Here is a 20,811-nt window from a genome sequence, read left to right as displayed (position 1 = left end):
GCTATACTATTGTTCCGTACATTCTATGGGTTAGTGCCTTATATCAATTTTGAGCATTTTTCTACGATCTACAAGATAGTAGCATTTGCATCCGTATTAGAGTTCATTTGCTTGATCATAAACAGCTCTAAAGTAACTATGAAATAAAACTATTTTCGGTTTTTCTGTTAACAAAACATAGAACTTTGTGATTTTCATAGGATTTAATCCGTGCATCAAATGGATTTGGTCCAATGGGGTAAAATGAAGATTTTCAAGTGTACTCTCTGCCCAAATTATTTTTATCCACATAAGAACTTGCCTTGTGGATGTTTATTGGCTGTCAAAGGGGCTACCCAATGTGAATTTGCCAAAGCTAGCTGCAGCTACAGTAACTGAACGTTACTGTAAGAGGAGCTGCAGCCGAGTGCAGCGGGAAGAGCAACAGTAGGGAGCGGCAGCCGCGGCGCGGCGAGGCTGGCCGAAGGCTGGCGAGGCCGGAGATGGGCGCGGCCACACACTCAGCACACACACACACACTTCACACACGCACCACGCATACACACTACACGCACGCACAACACGCACACATACTCATGGCCGCTTGACCATGGCCACGCAGTAGCCGGCGTAGCAAGCAGAAGTAGCAGTACGTGGCACGCAGGGGTGATAGCGGCAGCGGCTCTAGACAGTAGCAGAGCAGCGGTAGCGGCGCGAGCGAAGCGGAAGGCGGTGGCGCAGGACCGGACGGAGTAGGACGGGGGCGGCCTCAGCTCGGAGCAGTGATGCAGGGACGCAACGGACGCGAGCGGGCGCTAGCGGGGGCGAGGCTAGGCGCGCGGGCCGCGGGCAGAGGAGGGCAAGCGCGTGCACGCTGTAGGCCGCGGCCAGGCGCAGCAGAGGACAGATAGGGGGAGTTCGAGAGCGCGGGGCTCCTTGGCCATGGTGGACGCCGGCTTCGGCCTCGTCCAGGACGGAGCTACGGCAGGGAATTGAGCATGGGGAGAGAGGCGAAACGAACGGCGGCTCACAATGAGGTCGGGGCGTGCTTGGAGAGGTCGGTGGGGCGCTGATGTTGCAGGTCGAGGCAGCGGCAGCGGCGATGCCCACGGTGGTGGAGCGAGGCGATCCGACGGAGGAGAGCTTCCCGGCTCCAGCTGGTGGTCTAGGAGGAAGAAGCAGTGGGCGGTGCACCTTGTAGTCAAGGTCTCGGCGCTCGGGGGTGCCAGTGGCCGCGGGATCGAGTGGTGCATGGGGACGACAGTGTCGACGAGATGCAGAGGAAGAGAACAAGCGATGGGGAGGGGAAAACGGGGGCTAGGGTTTGCGCGGACGAGCGAGGGGGTCTAGTAGACGCTAAGAAGCAATGGATGGACGGCGCGTGGCAATCCTCGTCACGGATGCGCGCCCTGCGTCCACGGCGGGAGGGTGAATAGGAGGGAGAAAGAGATGTCGGCTGGGCTGGGCCGGCTCCTGTAGCGAGCAGGCCGAGTGCATAGTGTTCTGTTACGTATTGCCTTCTTTTCTTTATTCCTATTTTTGACTCTGTTAGAGTTCTATTTGTAAGAGCAAATGGCTTAGTTAAATAAGAAATTTGGCCCACAAATACTAGGTACTATACTTCGTTTGCACAAAAAGTTTGAGATTTAGTTGACTTCCCATGATTTTATTTTTAAAAGAAATGAGTTATATGGGGCTGTTTTGGTCTTGTTTTAAATAGGTCAGGAGCACCTAATTACCACAAAAGATGTTTGTTCTTATTTGAATATTACTTAGTGATTATTTGCAATACAACCAACATTTTATTTTACCTTTTGAATAATTTAATTATTTGACTTGAATTTAAAATTTGAGTTGATTCGGTTTCGAATCAACGCAAGTTTAACAACAGTAATCATGGTGACGTGGCATCTTTAGTAGAGGATTACTGTAGCTTAATTATCTGGGCATCACAATTCTCCTCCACTACAAGAAATCTCGTCCTGAGATTTAAGAGGTGGAGCAAGGGGGAAAGATCTGGTTACTAAATTCTAACGAATCCCGTTGGTCTTGGATGCTCTTCCCAAAGTAGTTGATCCTTTTCGTTTATGTCTTTATTTCTCTTCTTCAGGTCATCATGAAGTCAGGACCCTTCTTCAGGAACTCCGTCGTACTTACGAAAGAATAGGGGGGGGGTATCCCGTAAGAACGGACCTCTACAAGGCTGACTATCTGGTAGACAACATTGGGGAAAGTGGCGGAAAGTAACTCTCGAATTGAAAGTTAAGAAGATATCGAGAGCAAAGTAAGAAGGTACCACAAGAAGTTTCAAGCAGCCAGGCAATCGTTCAATGCCTAGTCAGAAGTTGTAAAGTTTTCAGGGCAACGTGAATAAGTATTGCATATGATACCAGAATAGATCACTAGTAATGTGGCTCGTGAATTGCATATGAAGCCAAGCGCGAGGATTAACTTTGGAAACAGGGTGTACAGGAGAGTCAGGTTTTGATCCTGTGGCACTGTGGGTTATGGGCCCACCATGTGAGTTAACGGTAGGAAGGGCGGTGACGTCTTGTATGACCATGCAAGCATGGCACATCAGAGGATAGTCTGTCAGTTATGTCGGCAATAACATCGGTACCAAGGGCGAGGGATGAAGAGAACCAGTTTCCTGCTCATTGAACGAGGCAGACCAATAGGCAAAGTTCTCCTCCATCGGCGGTTACCGGAATGTCATCAACAATAGTAACAGGGACTTACTAATAGAGTGGTACATCGAGGTGTTTACATAAGCAGGAGAATATTACTGCTTAGATCATATAGATCAAAAGAAACGTTAAACCAACCAATGGAAGGGAAAATACGATTATCAGATTTAACAGAACAATGGAAAGGAAAATGTGTTTAAACACATATTTCAAGGGTATATCCTTCCCAAGGACAAGCAGATCATGATATCCATGACAGGATATAATGTAGAAAACTGTTTAGGTACGGAAGATAATTTTCATGACATTATCCATACAGCGGTGTTTGGATAATTGAGCAGGTAACATTTAACATTGGGCTTCAATTGTTCCTTTTCAAAATCGGAGTACCATGGACATGCTTCGAGATAGCATTGACATGGTCATCCAGTGAAGTCTAGACTTTGGAAACAAAAAGGATCCATCAGGAACAACTTATAGAATAAGTCTTACAATTTCCTCACGGAAGAATAACTAACCTTACCAAAAAGGAAACTATAACAATAGGTCCTCCGACCAGGTGTGCTAGGCATGAAATCACCTTACCGGGTCATATAAAGACCAATGTTATAACTCTTGGAAATGTCCCAACCATCATATCTGACCAAGATTCAGATCCGATAGGTGTCATGATACCTCAGACTCAGGATGTCCGAGAAGAAAAGGTGCAACACAAATAGACGAAATGGCATTGCAAGATTCTCGAGAAATGAACTATGGGGGCGGGTTCCTGAAACAATAGTTCATCATTAAACCAAGGAGGGGATGAGAAGGTGGCTGATGGGCTCGGCGACAATTCATCGAGAATTCCAAACGGATGGCTTTCCATAATAATGTGAACAAGAAGATGACACTTGTCAACTCAAATGATATAATGTTTTATGCTCTAGGAAAACATACACCATCAATCATTAGTTGAAAGGTGTTCCCGAAGTATGACCTTAGGCAGCATGATCAATGTTAGAGTGACGACTCAATAACCAACAGTCTAAGAACGAATTGTCGATCATTAACTTCAAAGCAATAGGGTTGCTAGAAGTACAGAACTCAAACAACATCGTTAGCATATTGGTATCCTGGTTAAAAACAACATGGGGACCAAGGAAGAATGGTGATGGTGAGGAGTATCATCATGCCGAGAATTTGTAAGAGGCGGAGCAATCCCAACAACATTCTCGACATAATAGACAGTAATACTTCAAGGCAGAACACAACACTAGCTGGAGAGCAACTTGCATTCATTATGTGGACAAGTTCACGATGAAAGGAAGTCAAGGGTGTTGTCGATGATAATAAAAATCATCGAGGGCAAGGAGGGTATTTCTCATCATGAACACAGTTGACATCTTGGAAGAAGTCAAAGTGTTGAAGGTGATCCGACACATTGGCCAGGAGGTTTCAAGAGGATGCAATCAAATAACAACGGCAACAAGCAAGGAAATGACGAAGTGGCAAGTTATAGGGTCAAAATATAAGAGGCAAGCTCGGAACCAAAGTTGCCTTTCAAGGCAAGCAACAAGATGTTGAAAGCTTGATGTAAGTCGTGCTCACATACTGAAGAATGCATGCACTAGAGAAGGACAAGGTGGCACAGTCAAAGGTACCAAGACCAGGATGCAGCCGATAGTCTAGGAATGACCAGATTGAGTTCAGAATTTCCTAGTAAAAATACTAGGGGTATTTGATTTGTAGTGCGGAATAATTTCACTAGTTGGTGTCCTCGGTTGATAACAACCCAGAACACGTAGAGTGATTACGACAAGGAAAGACGTTACTTAAACAAAGTTAGTGAGCTGTGGTGCAATGGCAAGACATCTCCGAGATACCAGGAGGTAATACTCAAAGGTAGAACAAGATAGATGTAGAACCGGTTCATTGACCTATGACAGTAGATACTTCAACCTTGCCAAAAACAGACGAGGCACTCGAATGAATTCCCATAAGATATATTAGATCAGGACAGCATGGTCGGAACCATAATTGTAAGGAATCAATTTCAAGAATACCGAACGAATCAAAGCTGGATAATCATTTTAAAAGAAGCTGCCAAGACGGTCTACATCATTTTCATGGGCATGAACACAAAGTTCAAGGTCGACTCCCACTTCTTTAATGTAGATCATTTCATTGACCTCTCACTTTGATATAAGTGTAGTGTTGGAATTTTATCTGGTAGAACACCAAAAGAGTATGACATGTGAAAACTTTCGAGTTCACACCTAACAAGGAAGGCATAGGTTCAACCCGTCAGGGTATCGTGGAAACATATACCACAGGCTTCAATAGTAAATACCACAAGCTCAAAACTAGAGCATGGTTGACAAAAGTAGAGGATACAATTTACCAAAGGCATTATGTATCATGTAAATAAATCACAAGAATTTTGGTTGTGAGGGACATTTTCGGATAATAACTCGACAATGGGTATGGCGGTCCACAACGGAGCTGATGTGAGCATCGACACACAATCAGAAGAAGAAAACAATGCAAAGGCATTGGATTATAGAAACAACTGACTAACCCAAAGCTCAAATGCAAAGGAATTATCATTTCCAAATCAAGGGATCAGAAGCAAACGCTCTGATCAAGGATGGATAAATTCAATAGACCTAAGGGTACAATTGACGGCAATTTGATTGGTGAGGACCAATTCCAATTAAAAGAATGGCAACTCAGCCGGAAAGGTAATTTATAAGGATCAACGATGATTGCGGGCATTCACAAACATATCGAATCAAATGCTCATTATGACGATGTAAGGAAGATGAGGAGCAATAAGCTACCGAGGATTTCAGAAGATCGAATAGCATTTCGAAGAATTTTGTGAAACACATAAACAACTGGGGATGAATGGATACTCGGTAAGTGTAAGGAATATATGTAGGGGTATTCATGTGGAAATGAACTGCAAGGCTGTAGGCACAGGGTCGAAACAATAGAGAGAATTTTGGGGTATCTTGTGATAACAAGATCAACGGAGAATGATTGTACGAATGACAAGAGTATGACGTTATCCATAAGGGTCTATCGATGTAAGGGAATTGCAAAAGCGATGGCACAAAGTCGCAGGAGAATATTGTAGAGTATCTTCGGAACCTTCTGGTGCAGCAGGCGATCATCTGTAATAAGGGGCTCTCCAGGTGGATGTGATCACGAGATCCTAATGTTAGAGTTAGTAAAACCATTTTAACCCGAGTAGAAGAGAGATCAGAGTCCCAGAGTATAGTCGAGGAATAAAAGTTCCTAATACCACCCAATGGCGACGTGGGCCCGTAAGACACACAACCATGTTAGTAGAAAGTTTTGTAATGCCTAGACTCGACTTCAGCCAAGGAGTGTGGAAGGGGGATTCCTACAGGCAGTCGGCTCTGATACCAACTTGTGACGCCCCCGATTCAATCGTACACTAATCATACACGCAAACATGTACGATCAAGATTAGGGACTCACGGGAAGATATCACAACACAACTCTACAAATAAAATAAGTCATAAAAGCATCATATTACAAGCCAGGGGCCTCGAAGGCTCGAATACAAGAGCTCGATCATAGACGAGTCAGCGGAAGCAACAATATCTGAGTACAGACATAAGTTAAACAAGTTTGCCTTAAGAAGGCTAAAACAAACTGGGATACAGATCGAAAGAGGCGCAGGCCTCCTGCCTGGGATCCTCCTAAACTACTCCTGGTCATTGACAGCGGGCTGCACGTAGTGGTAGGCACCTCCAGTGTAGTAGGAGTCATCGTCAATGGTGGCGTCTAGCTCTTGGATTCCAACGTCTGGTCGCAGCAATCGGGTATAGGAAGGGGGGAAAGGGGGAGCAAAGCAACCCTGAGTACTCATCCAAAGTACTCGCAAGCAAGGAGCTACACTACATATGTATGCATTGGTATCAAATGGAATAAGGCTGTCATATGTGGACTGAACTGCAGAATGCCGGAATAAGAGGGGGATAGCTAGTCCTATCGAAGACTACGCTTCTGGCCACCTCCATCTTGCAGCATGTAGAAGAGAGCAGAAGGTAAGTCCACCAAGTAGCAACGTGTATCATAATCCTACCCGGCGATCCTCTCCTCGTCGCCCTGTTAGAGAGCGACCACCGGGTTGTATCTGGCACTTGGAAGGGTGTGTTTTATTAAGTATCCAGTTCTAGTTGTCATAAGGTCAAGGTACAACTCCAATTCGTCCTGTTACCGAAGATCGCGGCTATTCGAATAGATTAACTTCCCTGCAGGGGTGCACCACATTTCCCAACACGCTCGATCCCTTTGTCCGGACACACTTTTCTGGGTCATGCCTGGCCTCGGAAGATCAACACGTCGCAGCCCTACCTAGGCACAACAGAGAGGTCACCACGCCGGTCTAAATCCTATGGCGAAGGGGTCTGGGCCCATCTCCCATTGCACACCTGCACGTTGCGAGGGCGGTCGGAGAGCAGACCTAGCAACCTCCATTACAAAGGAAGTTGCGTTACGCGGTCCAACCCAGCGCGCGCCGCTCAGTCACTGACGTCACAAAGGCTTTGGCTGATACCACGACGTCGAGTGCCCATAACTGTCCCCGCGTAGATGGTTAGTGCGTATAGGCCAGTAGCTAGACTCAGATCAAATACCAAGATCTCATTAAACGTGTTATCTTGAAATAACCGCGAACGCCGACCAGGGCCAGGCCCACCTCTCTCCTAGGTGGTCTCAACCTGCCCTGTCGCTCCACCACAAAGTAAAAGTCGGGGGTCGTCGGGAACCCAGGCCCACCACTACCTAGATGGAGCCACCTGCCCGTTCAGCCCCCATCTCCAAACAGTATTACCGCTAATGTAACAGTGTAAAGTATATAGTATATGCCCGTGATCACCTCCCAAAGTTATCACGGCCCAGTAGTATAGCATGGCAGACGGACAAGAGTGTAGGGCCACTGATGAAACACTAGCATCCTATACTAAGTAGTAGGATAGCAGGTAAAGGTAACAACAGTAGTAGCAAGGACAGGCTATGCAGCAGTATAGGATTAACTGAAAGCAGTAACATGCTACACTACTCTAATGCAAGTAGTATAGTGAAGAGTAGGCGATATCTTGTGATCAAGGGGGGGGGGCTTGCCTGGTTGCTCTGGCAAGAGAGAGGGGTCGTCAACACCGTAGTCGTACTGGGTAGCAGCGGCGTCGGTCTCGGTGTCTAGCGAGAGAAGAGGGGGAAGAAACAATAAATATTAAGAAAACAGATGCATAGCGATCCATGACATGACAAGTATCGGTGCTAGGGTGCCCTAACGCGGTACGAGGTGGTACCGGTGAAGGGGGAAAACATTCGGGAAAGTATTCCTGATGTTTCACGTTTTCAGACAGATGAACCGGAGGGGGAAAGTTGCGTGTTTGCTATGCTAGGAATGTGTGGCGGACAAACGGGCTGCGTATCCGGATTCGTCTCATTGTTCTAAGCAACTTTCATGTAGAAAACATCTTCATTTGAGCTACGGTTTATTTTCTAAGATTTTTCAAAGATTTAACAATAGTAAAAAAAAATCCCTAAAATTTTGCTAAGTCTGAGAATTTGTCAGTTTTGAAACATCACTTAGCGGTTTTCCGAAGGCTATAGCTATTGTTCCGTACATTCTATGGGTTAGTGCCTTATATCAATTTTGAGCATTTTTCTACGATCTACAAGATAGTAGCATTTGCATCCATTTTAGAGTTCATTTGCTTGATCATAAACTTTCTCTAAAGTAGCTATGAAATAAAGCTATTTTCGGTTTTTCTGTTAACAAAACATAGAACCATGTGATTTTCATAGGATTTAATCCGCGCATCAAATGGATTTGTTCCAATGGGGTAAAATGATGATTTTCAAGTGTACTCTCTGCCCAAATTATTTTTATCCACATAAGAACTTGCCTTGTGGACTTTTATTGGCTGTCAAAGGGGCTACCCAATGCGAATTTGCCAAAGCTAGCTGCAGCTACAGTAACTAAACGTTACTGTAGCAAAGGAGCTGCAGCCGAGTGCAGCGGGAAGAGCAGCAGTAGGGAGCGGCAGCCGTGGCGCGGCGAGGCTGGCCGAAGGCGGGCGAGGCCGGAGATGGGCGCGGCCGCACACTCAGCACACATAGACACACACACTTCACACACGCACCGCGCATACACACTGCATGCACGCACAACACGCACACACACTCACGGCCGCTCGGCCATGGCCACGCAGTAGCCGGCGTAGCAAGCAGAAGTAGCAGTATGTGGCACACAGGGGTGATAGCGGCAGCGGCTCTAAACAGCAGTAGAGCAGCGGTAGCGGTGCGAGCGAAGCGGGAGGCGGTGGCGTAGGACCGGACGGAACAGGACGGGGGCGGCCTCAGCTCGGACCAGCAATGCAGGGACGCAACGGACGCGAGCGGGCGCCAGTGGGGGCGAGGCTAGGCGCGCGGGCCGCGGGCAGAGGAGGGGAAGCGCGTGCACGCTATAGGCCGCGGCCGGGCGCGGCAGAGGACGGATAGGGGGAGTTCGGGAGTGCGGGGCTCCTTGGCCATGGCGGACGCCGGCTTCGGCCTCGTCCAGGACGGAGCTACGGCAGGGTATTGAGCATGGGGAGAGAGGCGAAACGAACGGCGGCTCACAATGAGGTCGGGGCGTGCTTGGAGAGGTTGGGGGGCGCCGATGTTGCAGGTCGAGGCAGCGGCAGCGGCGATGCCCACGATGGTGGAGCGAGGCGATCCGTCAGAGGAGAGCTTCCTGGCTCCAGCTAGTGGTCCAGAAGGAAGGAGAAGTGGGCGGTGCACCTTGTAGTCAAGGTCTCGACGCTCAGGGGTGCCAGTGGCCGTGGGATCGGGCAGTGCACGGCGACGACAGTGTCGAAGAGATGCAGAGGAAGAGAACAAGCGATGGGAAGGGGAAAACAAGGGCTAGGGTATGCGCGGACGAGCAAGGGGGTCTAGTAGACGCCAAGAAGCAACGGATGGACGGCGCATGGCGATCCTCATCACGGACGCGCGCCCTGCGTCCACAGCAGGAGGGTGAACAGGAGGGAGAAGGTGATGTCGGCTGGGCTGGGCCGGCTCCTGTAGCGAGCAGGCCGAGTGCACAGTGTTGTGTTACGTATTGCCTTCTTTTCTTTATTCCTATTTTTGACTCTGTTAAAGATTTATTTGTAAGAGCAAATGACATAGTTAAATAAGAAATTTGGCCCGCAAATACTAGGTACTATACTTGGTTTGCACAAAGATTTAATTGACTTCCCACGATTTTATTTTTAAAAGTAATGAGCTATATGGGGCTGTTTTGGTCTTGTTTTAAATAGGTCAGGAGCACCTAATTACCACAAAAGATGTTTATTCTTATTTGAATATTACTTAGTCATTATTTGCAATACAACCAACATTTTATTTTACCTTTTGAATTATTTAATTATTTTAGTTGCATTTAAAATTTGAGTTGATTCGATTTCGAATCAACGCGAGTTTAACAACAGTAATCGTGGTGACGTGGCATCGTTAGAAGAGGATTACTGTAGCTTAATTATCCGGGCATCACAGCCCCCGTCGACGGCCTCTGATCCTCTTTGCCGACACCTTCCTCAACCCTACCGGAGCCGCTTCACCAACACCATCGTCAACCCCACCGGAGTAGCTTCGCCTATACCATTATCAACCCTACCGGGGCTCCTTTGCCAACTCACAAGTCCACGGCCTCAGATCCGCTTCCTTGCACCCTCATCCAACCTACCGGAGCAGCTTCTGACGCCCCATCCACGGCCACAGATCCGCATCATTGACACCATCATTAACCCAACCACCGGAGCAGCTTCACCTACGCCCTCGTCCACGGCCATAGATCCGCTTCGCCCACACCGTAGTCCACCCTACCGGAGCCGCTCCACAAACACCCTACTCCATAGTTCTAGATCTCCTTACTGGACCCCAACAGCCAGCGCAGCGTCATCACCCTTAACGTTTCTAATATGATTCCCACCGTCTGGCAGGATGCCAAGCACCCGCCACGGCCTAGGTACTTGTCACCTTTAAACTCGTCCAGCATCACCTGCCCGATGTACTTCAAATATACTAATCGGTCGTTGTTACCTGCTATGCAGCTAGCAAAAACTACAAGGACAATGTTTCTTCTGGATCTAACAGCTTGGCCAACCAAGATCCTGGACCAAGGCATTGCTATGATCTTGTAAGTGTGTGTGTCTCTCTCTCTCTCGTATTGTTCTATGCCTGCCAGCGTGCTTTGCTAGGATTTTCGACCAGTAATCCCTTTGTGTAGACAATGATTTCTACTACTGGCTGCTAAATTAGATATGTAGATGTCATACATGATACTACCTCGTACCTCCATTCCTAAATATAAGTCTTTCTAGAGATTCCACTATAGGATACATATGGAGAGAAATGAGTGAATCTACACTCAAAATTGCATCTATATACATCTGTATGTGGTCCATACTGGAATCACTACATAGACATATATTTAGGAACAGAGGCAGTACATTACACAAAATCGTAGGTGGCATGTAGGAATTCTAGTACACTACATTAGGCTCCCTTAGAGTGCCTGTTAGTCCAGCACACAGAGTCATGGCTAGTTTATGCTACACACACAATCATTAACTGGTGGTTTAAATATGCGCAAGGGATATGCAATGTATTATCATGTAGAGATGTCTGAAATTAGCTGTGTCAACTTGCAGATAGGGTTACACAATGAAAAAGTACAAAATGTATGTGGCGATTTCATGGAACATCGCAAAAAAGGAGAGCCAGCGGTGATCCTATATAGTGTGCTATGGTACGTCACTCCTCCATTGCAATCATTGTGACATGTTATTTGTATGCCAGTTCTAGTGGCCAAGTTTCTTAGGGACAGTTATTACGAGTTATCCTAAGAAAATAAGAACCTATGAATATAAGCTCCATGTAATAAGCCAACCAGTTCTTTTCATTGCATTTTCAGCTTATCTTTGGTATGATCAGTGAAAAGTCTAGACATCATTATATTTTTTCATTTTGCGGCTCATATGAAAATTAATTTGACTTGCAAACATCACAAATTGAACCCAGTGCAGTAATTAATATGATAGGAAAATAGACCTTCACTATTTGCTCAAAATGCAAATACAAAGGTACTGTCTACATGGCACAATCTACTTTGGTCAATGTTTTCCATTGAGATCCCATTGCCTAATTTAAAGGAAAAACGCATGACCCATATTTAAATGAAGAATAATTATTTATTGAAATTCGATGGTCCAAGTGGCTGGTTATTATCATGTAGCAGCACCACCTGAAAGCATCATATAGCAGCAGCAGCAACTCATAGCAGCCCATCAATACAGCAGCAGCAGTGTCCAATTCATCATATACCAGCAGCAACTCATAGCAATTCATCATATAGCAGCAACAAATGGAGCAACTCATAGCAATTCATCATATAGCAGGAGTAGGAGCAGCTCATAGCAATTCATCATATAGCAACAGGAGCAGCTCATAGCAATTCGTCATATAGCATCAGCAGGAGCAGCTCATAGCAATCCATCATACAGCAGTAGCAGGAGCAGCTTATAGCAACTCATCATATAGCAGCAGCAGCAGCAGCTCATAGCAATTCATCATATAGCAGCAGCAGCTCATAGCAATTCATCACATAGTAGCAGCAGGAGCAGCTCATAGCAATGCATCATATAGCAGCAGCAGAAGCAGCTCATAGCAATTCATCGTATAGTGGATCAGAATAATAATTTGACAAAAAATCAGAGGAGATCCTCACCTCGTTGGATGAGCTGATCCTTTAACAGCACCTCAAGGCCACGGCCTGGGAGGTGGGGAGGGGGAATAAGGTGCCTTCTGCTGCAGTGTGGCATCAGCCATAGTTGTGCAGCGCCTGCCGGAGTAGTGCGTTGGACGAACCACAGTGGAGCAGCTGCTAGAGACCATGAGAATGAGGGGCGACACCAAAGGGAGGAGCAGCCAGGGAGATTTGCCCCTACCCGCCGGCCATGTAGCCTAGCTTGACAGAGCATCATCGAGGACCAGGCCAGATGGGACCAGTGGCGACGGCTTGCTGGATGAACCCTAGTGCTGCCAGCAGGGTATCAAGGTAGAGGGAAAGGGGAGAGGAGATGCAAGCGAGCAGGGCAATGAACGCTTGCGTGTTTGTTTTTACTTGAGGGTGAGGTGTGACGCGGGCGTCACTAGTTGCATTTTGAGTTTAATATAGGCAGACAACATAGTCATTTCACTATTCCCCTTCCCATCAATTTTTAGTGAGGTTCTACCCGAAACACCCCCTCCAAAGCGAAATTAGTTAAGCCCAAGCCCATAACTCAAAAATGACTTCTTTACATCTTTTATGGCTTATTTTGACAATAAGCCCTGAAAAGGCGGAATAGAACTGGCCCTTAACCTGCAATTCAATTGTGCATGGAATGATGAATCACTCCTGCCTACTATAGTGTACATTTAGGCATCATCATACATGGCATAACCTAATACATGTGCATTCCATTGTAGAATTTGGAATATGCAATGTTTATGTTAGTTCATATGTTGCGCATGATCTTTAAATGCCCCATAAATCTGGTCAGTCAAGTGATGGTCTTTAAGCCTCCTTCTTTGCTTCTTTTCTTGATATGTAAGATGTGCTCACACATCTGTTCAATTACTTGTTTGCATTAGCCAGCCATACTAGGACTGTTTTCTTTGATTACTTGTTGTTCTTGACCTAACACTCTAACAGAGCTTGTTAACGATTTAAACACTAAGGGCTACTGTAGTGGGGCCTTTTCTAACTCATAGGTGACATAAAGGTTTGGTTGTACACTAAAGTAGGCTCTCCAAGAGTACCTGGAGATCCAGTTCGAAGGTATGCCTAGTTTTTACATAGTGAAGACATAGTAAATGCTCATTTCATTGTGTGCAAGTGCAAGAGATGCGGCATGTTTCATTATGTGGTGTTGTTTTGTTATAATCTCATCCTTTTGTGTTCACAGACTAGAAAGTATGCATATTTATCTTCCAAGGAGACGAGTAACTAGTTTTTGTCACCTTGCAGAGGGGGTGCAATGAAGATAAGATTGAGGATTTCCAAGTACAAGATGTTAGGAAGGAGCCTTGCAAGAGAAGTAGGAGATGCGCTGAGCTTCTTCAACCTGTTAAGGTAAGTCACTGTATCCAACTCAATAGTTCAATTCCTTGTTTGTTTCAGGCATACTTAATTTGCTCTTTTCAATTGCTTTATTTGTCCTCAGTTAATGAGATGCCCAAAGAATGATGCCTGATGTTGGGTACTTGTATAACTATTAGTTTACATAATTAAAGGCCTTACCATTTAATTACTCTGCCATAGTGTGCCTGAAGCTTTGAAGTTTATTAACCAACTATTATTGAATGAGGCTCACAACCTAGTTTATACTCGGCTAATGATTGCATAGTTTTGCTTGCTGTAGTATGTTTTTATGAAATCATCTGCTGTTCATTATGCTCCCTAAGACTTTAATTGATCTACAGAATGGCCAACTGCTTGCTTACTTCTATGCAACATGCTGTCTAAATTTTTAACTTGTCTGTGTTTTCGATTGGACCCCAACATCATGCTCCTCTGGTGAGCTAAGAGAGATTTCTGTATGCAGGCTGCACGGACTACCTTTTTTATACTTTTTAAAACATCACCTGCTTATGCTTCATGACGTGTAACATTATTGTTAGTCCCGTTTTGCCATGTAAAAAATAGTCTGTCTTGCTCGCTTCACTGTTGTAACTATATTTTTTCCCTAGTCATGTGTACTTACAGAAACATTTCAGGATGAAATGACATCAACACAAAGATCTGCGAGCAGTGTGGCATGGCCATTACCGAATGATTATGGATTGGAATTGGAATGTGCTGATGTTCTTGAGCATCAACTAGAGGTGGCAAGACAACGCGTACATGATTCTGAACGTACAATCAACAAGTTGAGACTGGACATGCAGGTATTAGATGCAGGAGTCATAAAAATGAAGCAAGACACTGAGGTACCAACGAAGGAATTGGAGATTTTGCAGACTGAAATTTGTGCTATCTAAATCCAGCCAATCCTATTTTCTGAAGAGACTATAGTTCAAATGTTAAGTTATGTTGATGCGCGTCCATGATGTATGAGCTGTATTTGCCCAGTGTATGTAATTTGTTGTTTGTGTATGCTTTATTATCACTGGTGCCGAACCATAATGCCCATTGGGTATATACGGCTGTAATTTATTTATTGTATAGTGTAGGATTATTCTATGTTTCTATGCCTTAGTCTCTCTATTGTATAGTGTATGTTTTTTAGAGGTGATAGTGTAGAGTAGGATAATTCTTTGAATATGCTACATCGTTCAAACAGGGGCCAACTCGCCCAAACGTTGTAGTGACCATGGCCGTCCACAGGCCATACGATCCATGGCCATCTACGGGACGGACGATCCATGGCCTTCTATGGGCTGTCGGATCCATGGGCCTTCTATGGGCCGTCGGATCCGTGGGCCTTCTATGGGCCATCGGATCAATGGGCCTTCTATGGGTCGTCGGGTCAATGGGCCTTCTACGTCCCGTAGGATCCATGGGCCTTGTATGGGCCATCTCACCTATGGGCCTTGTACGGGCCGTATAAGGGTCCATAAATGGGCTAGAGTGGAAATCGTACGTTTTATGGGCTGACCATAACGGTCCGTTAATAGGCCGTATTTGATGATGCTATGAAAATGGCCCAACAGATTAACGGACCACAACGGGCCGACTGTATCCACGGGCTGAATTTGGCCCACAAGCAGAAAAGGCCAGTAACGGGCCGTAAGTAACCAAATGTTGTAAATGAGCCCAAGAATAAATGGGCCCTCAGAAGGCCGAAAGGTAACATGGGCTGGAAACGGCCCAATGGAATAATGGGCCGCTAATGGATATAAAGTGATACACTGTTCATTACAGGCCGGTTTCACCATGGGCCATTAATGGGCCAAGAGTTACAAAGGGACTAATATGGGCCGAAATACGTCATGGGCCATACATGGGCCGGAAGTTAAAACAGGCTGGAATTATATTGGACGGCCCAGATGACACTACTGGGCCTAATTCGGATAGGCCATAAACGGGCCCTGGGTTAGCGGGCTATAAATGGGCTATATGCGAACAAGCCGTTAACAGGCTTGTCGTGGGCCGGCCCGCCACCTTTTGACCAAGTCAAACGGGCCGTCCGTTTCACAACAATGGGCCTCTGTTGGTCTGTGCCACGTGTGGACGTATCATAGGCGCTTTGCGTCCAATGAGTGGATGACATCTCTCCCAACGGTGAGCTGACACGTGTTTCCTCCAGCCAATGATGATTTTGCACGTGGAAAATCCCCATTGGTCGGGGTTGTTAACGGGTTATCGGATCCAAAACCAAACCCGATAGCTTAACGGCGTTCCGTTACGGTGGATGCTACATGTCGGTCACCCTTGATGAAAGCACTTCTGTGACACGCGATTTATCGTCATGGAAGTGGACACTTCCGTGATAATAATTTTGGTAATGTCATGCAACACTTCTACGACAGCACAGGTATGACTATCCTGATTCTGTCATAAAATTGTCATGGATGTACATGCATGATAGAAAACGTGACCTACTGTGACAAACACATATCATCATGGAAGTGTATTTTTTGTAGTGCAAACACTTGGCATAAGGAATAGCAAAAGTAGTATCATGCGCATACAAGTCTGTTATGTGCTCAAAGCCAATGACATCAAATTCAAGTTGAGTAACTAGCATGCATATGCGGGAAAGAGCGTCCGCTACAACATTTTCCTTACCTTTGATGTACTTGATGACATAAGGAAAAGAATCAATGAATTCACTCCATTTAGCATGACGCTTGTTCAACTTAGTTTGACCCTTAAGGTATTTAAGTGTTTCATGATTGGTATGAATGATGAATTCATGAGGGCGAAGATAATGCTCCCGTTCATGCAAAACTCGCACTAAAGCATATAACTCTTTCCCATAGATGGGGTAATTGAGTTGCGCTCCGTAAAGTTTCTCACTAAAGTAAGCTACGGGGCGCTTCTCTTGCGTTAACACACCTCCTGTGCCATTACCACTAGCATCGCAATGAATCTCAAAGGGTTTGTCGAAGTTGGGTAATGAAAGGACGGGAGCATGAGTAAGCAAATTCTTAAGCTCATTGAAAGCGGTATCTTGGGATGGTCCCCAAACAAAGGGTGCATTCTTCTTGCTCAAACCATGCAAAAGTGAAGTAATGGTGCTAAAGTGCTTCACAAATCTATGGTAGAAACTGGATAAACCAAGGAAAATACGCACTTGATGCAAGTTGGTTGGTTGTGGCCAATTTTTAATAGCATTGATCTTAGAGTCATCAACATGAACACCCTTAGAGGAAACTACAAAACCCAAGAAAATGAGCTTATCAACGCCAAAATGGCACTTTTCCATGTTAGCATAGAGACGCTCTTTTCGAAGAGTTTGCAAAACAGTTCAGACATGGGTGACATGATCTTTAAGAGATTTGCTATCAACAAGGATATTATCGAAGTAGACCACAACAAACTCACCAATGTAAGGGCTAAAGACATAATTCATAAGATGCATAAAAGTACCCGGTGCTTCCGATAGACCCATAGGCATGACTAACCACTCAAACAAGCCAAACTTTGTTTTGTAAGCGGTTTTCCATTCATCACCCTCTTGTATGCGGATTTGATAGTAACCACTTTTAAGATCAATTTTAGAAAATATAGTGGCACCACTAAGTTCATCAAGCATATCATCAAGGCGTGGAATGTGATACCTATAGCGAACGGTGATAGCATTAATAGGTCTACAATCGGAGCACATGCAAAAGCTACCATCTCTTTTTGGCACAAGAATGACCGGGACGGCAGGACTCAAACTTTCATGCACATGTCCATGGTCTATGAGATGTTTTACTTGCCTTTGTATTTCTTTGGTTTCTTCGAGGTTGACGCGGTACGGAGCTTTGTTCGAAAGAGGTGCTCCAGGGATGCGGTTGATGCGGTGCTCGATGCCTCGTAGTGGAGGTAGTCATGGAGGTAGCTCGTCGGGGAAAACATCTTGGAATTCCTGCAAAAGAGAAGACAACACTAAAGGTAGAGCGTGAGAGGTGTTAGCTTTTGGTGCGTTGTCCTTGCACAAAAGGACATAGTGTAGGACACTAGAGGGTTCTCACACACTCCACTTATCTCACTTTTGGTGGCAAATAGAACTAAGTTCTTCTTTTTCCTCATCGTGGAGGCACTCGATTTGGGCTTGTGGCGCTCACTCCCTTTTGGTGGTCCGCTCTCTCACCATTCTCTCCACGATCAGTGGCTTGCTTGTCAGTGATCACTTGGCTTGGAGACATAGGGCAAAATACATACTCCCTTCCTTTCATCTTGAAGATGTAGTGGTTCGTTGGGCCGTTGTGGATGCCACCTCTATCAAATTTCCATGGGCGTCCAAGAAGAAGGTGGCAAACGGTCATTGGAACGACATCAAACTCCAAAGTGTCTTCGTAGGCGCCAATTTTGAAGGAGACTTGTACTCGATGCTCAACTTGGATAGTGCCAGAGTCGCTAAGCCATTGAACTTTGTAGGGATGTGGGTGCTTCGTCTTAGGCAATTGGAGCTTGGAGCAAAGTTCTTCACTTGCGAGGTTATGACAACTCCCTCCGTCGATGATGACCTTGACGGACCTTCCATTGATGCAGGCCTTTGTATGAAAGATATGGCGTCTTTGGTATTCTTCTTGGTGATGTTGAAGGGTCAAGACCTTGGAGACAACGAGAGTGGGACTTGAATATTCATCACAAAAGACTTGTTCCTCTTCATCATTCACTTGCCGGTGCATGGCAACTTGTTCAAGTGCTTCTGTTTCTCCTTCGCTCATGGAGTTGTATGTACCATGGCTGTTGAGGATCATGGTTCGCTTGTTGGTCTCATCCTCCGCATGTGAAGCATTTGAAGGAAGTTGTCTTGACGGTCTCATCGGTTGGGGTAGATGATGATGAAGCTCTCGGCTTGAAGTTGCTCGTTGTAGGAGGATGAATTGGGGTTGACGAAGCTTACTTGTAACTCGACTTGTCGATGTTGCTTGTAGAAGGCTTGGTTGAGGTAGATGGTGTTGGAGTCCTCGAAGCTTGGGTGTTGGAAAAACCATAGGGCTTGGATGAGAACTTGGCGTACTTGAAGTCTTCTTGCACTTGACGTTCCGCTTTGGTAGCTTGATGCACTAGCTCGATGAGATTCGAGTATGGTTGGAAGTCGGCGATCTTCTTGATAGGATGATTGAGTCCATTCAAGAAATGTGCCATAGTTTGCTCATCATATTCCGTGACATTGGCTCGTATCATTGCAATCTCCATTTCCTTGTAGGACTCTTCAACGCTCTTGGTTCCTTGCTTGAGTAGTTGGAGTTTCTTGAAGAGGTCGCGGTTGTAGTAGGTAGGCACGAAGCGTGCTCTCATGACATCCTTCATTTGCGCCCAAGTAGTGATGGGTGGTTCACCTCTTGCCTCACGGTTCTCAATGACTTGTTCCCACCAAATGAGGACATAGTCATGGAACTCAAGGGATGCCATCGCGATCTTCTTCTCTTCATAGTTATGCAAACGGAAGATTTTGTTGACCTTCAATGCCCATGAAAGGTACTCTTTGGGATCATTGCTTCCATTGAACTTGGGCATGGTGAACTTTAGCTTGCCGTAGCATTGCTCTTCTTTGTGTTCGGGATGGGGATGATGACGTCCTTGTCGAGGAGGATGGTCTCTCACAATTTGCTCTTGCCATGGAGGATTTCCATTATTTTCTTGTTCTTCTTGAACTTGATGTTCTTGGCGAGCTTGTGGAGGAACTTGTTGATCTTGACGTTGCACGCGAGCTTGATATCTTCTTTTGTGAATTTCTTTGTGAAGTGCTTCTTCATGTTCACGAGCTTGTCGGCCTCGGCTAGCTACGGCTCGACTTGAATCTCGGAGGGCTTGTTGCGCCTCAAGTGCTTGAGCATCTCTCAATTGTTTCTCTTGACGTTGTGCCTCGGCATCTTGTGCTTCTTGGTGTAGACGCACTTTCTCTTCCTCTTTGTGGTGGCGTTGTCATTGCCGTTCTCATGCTTGCGCAAAGGTAACTTGGTTTTGACGGTGTCGGTGCTCTTGAGAGTTGTTGTCACGTAGAGGATTGAGGCTTGCTTGACGATCATTGCGCGCGGCACGGCGAAGAGTGTTCGATGTCGGTGTACTTGAGCCGGAGAGGGTGAAGTCAGAGTGTCGACTTGTGCGGCTCCGTCTTGATGAGTACGAAGTGGAAGAAGAGCGTTTGAGCAACAAAGCACGAATCTCGTCCATTCTTGCGTCGTTCTCTTGCTTGTTATCGTCGAGCTTGTGGTCGAAGTAGTCTCTTGTACGTTGCTCGGAGAGTCGCAAGTCGGTGGCGAGGTTGTCGATGCGTTCACTCTTTGCTTGTTGCTCTTGATGCAAAGCACATTGTGCACCAAAGAGGTGGCTCTTTGTGATGTAGGAGTTCATGTCATCATCTTGCCCGATGAAGAGTGGGTTGGTAAAAGTACTTGGCCTATCCATCATTCCAAGGAGAAGATGTGAGTGGTAGAAAGAGAATAAGGTATACCAAATGTACCTTGACCAAAGTTGAAGGTGGATCAATGATCACTCCAATGTGGAACAAGGAAATAACACAATTGGTACCAATTCTTGTCGGTTTCTCACACCTACACAAGTAAAAGCTTATGGTGGAGCTTGGTTAGGATGGTGGCACAAAATTTTATGCAATTGTTAGTGAGCTTCAATAATGTTGGAGAAGATTCGCAAGTTTGCAATGCAACAAGTAGACCAAGCCAAATAAGTTACACAGAAACACACACGCAAAGAGATAAGTGGGGTCATGCAACCAAGCATGAGCCAAAATGTGAAATCCACGAAAATTATCTTGATGCACAACACTCGAGAGACGCTAGCACCATTGCATAATAGGCGGATACGAAGACTTGTGCACAACCTACTAAGCAAAAATGCAACGACTTCTATCCCAAGTATGCTCTATGTATGGTGTTTCGATGATATGATCCAAGATGATCTAGTATGACAATC

Source organism: Triticum dicoccoides, chromosome 6A (assembly GCF_002162155.2).
Source record: "Triticum dicoccoides isolate Atlit2015 ecotype Zavitan chromosome 6A, WEW_v2.0, whole genome shotgun sequence".
Taxonomy (NCBI): Eukaryota; Viridiplantae; Streptophyta; class Magnoliopsida; order Poales; family Poaceae; genus Triticum; species Triticum dicoccoides.
Note: the sequence above shows the minus strand (reverse complement) of the source record.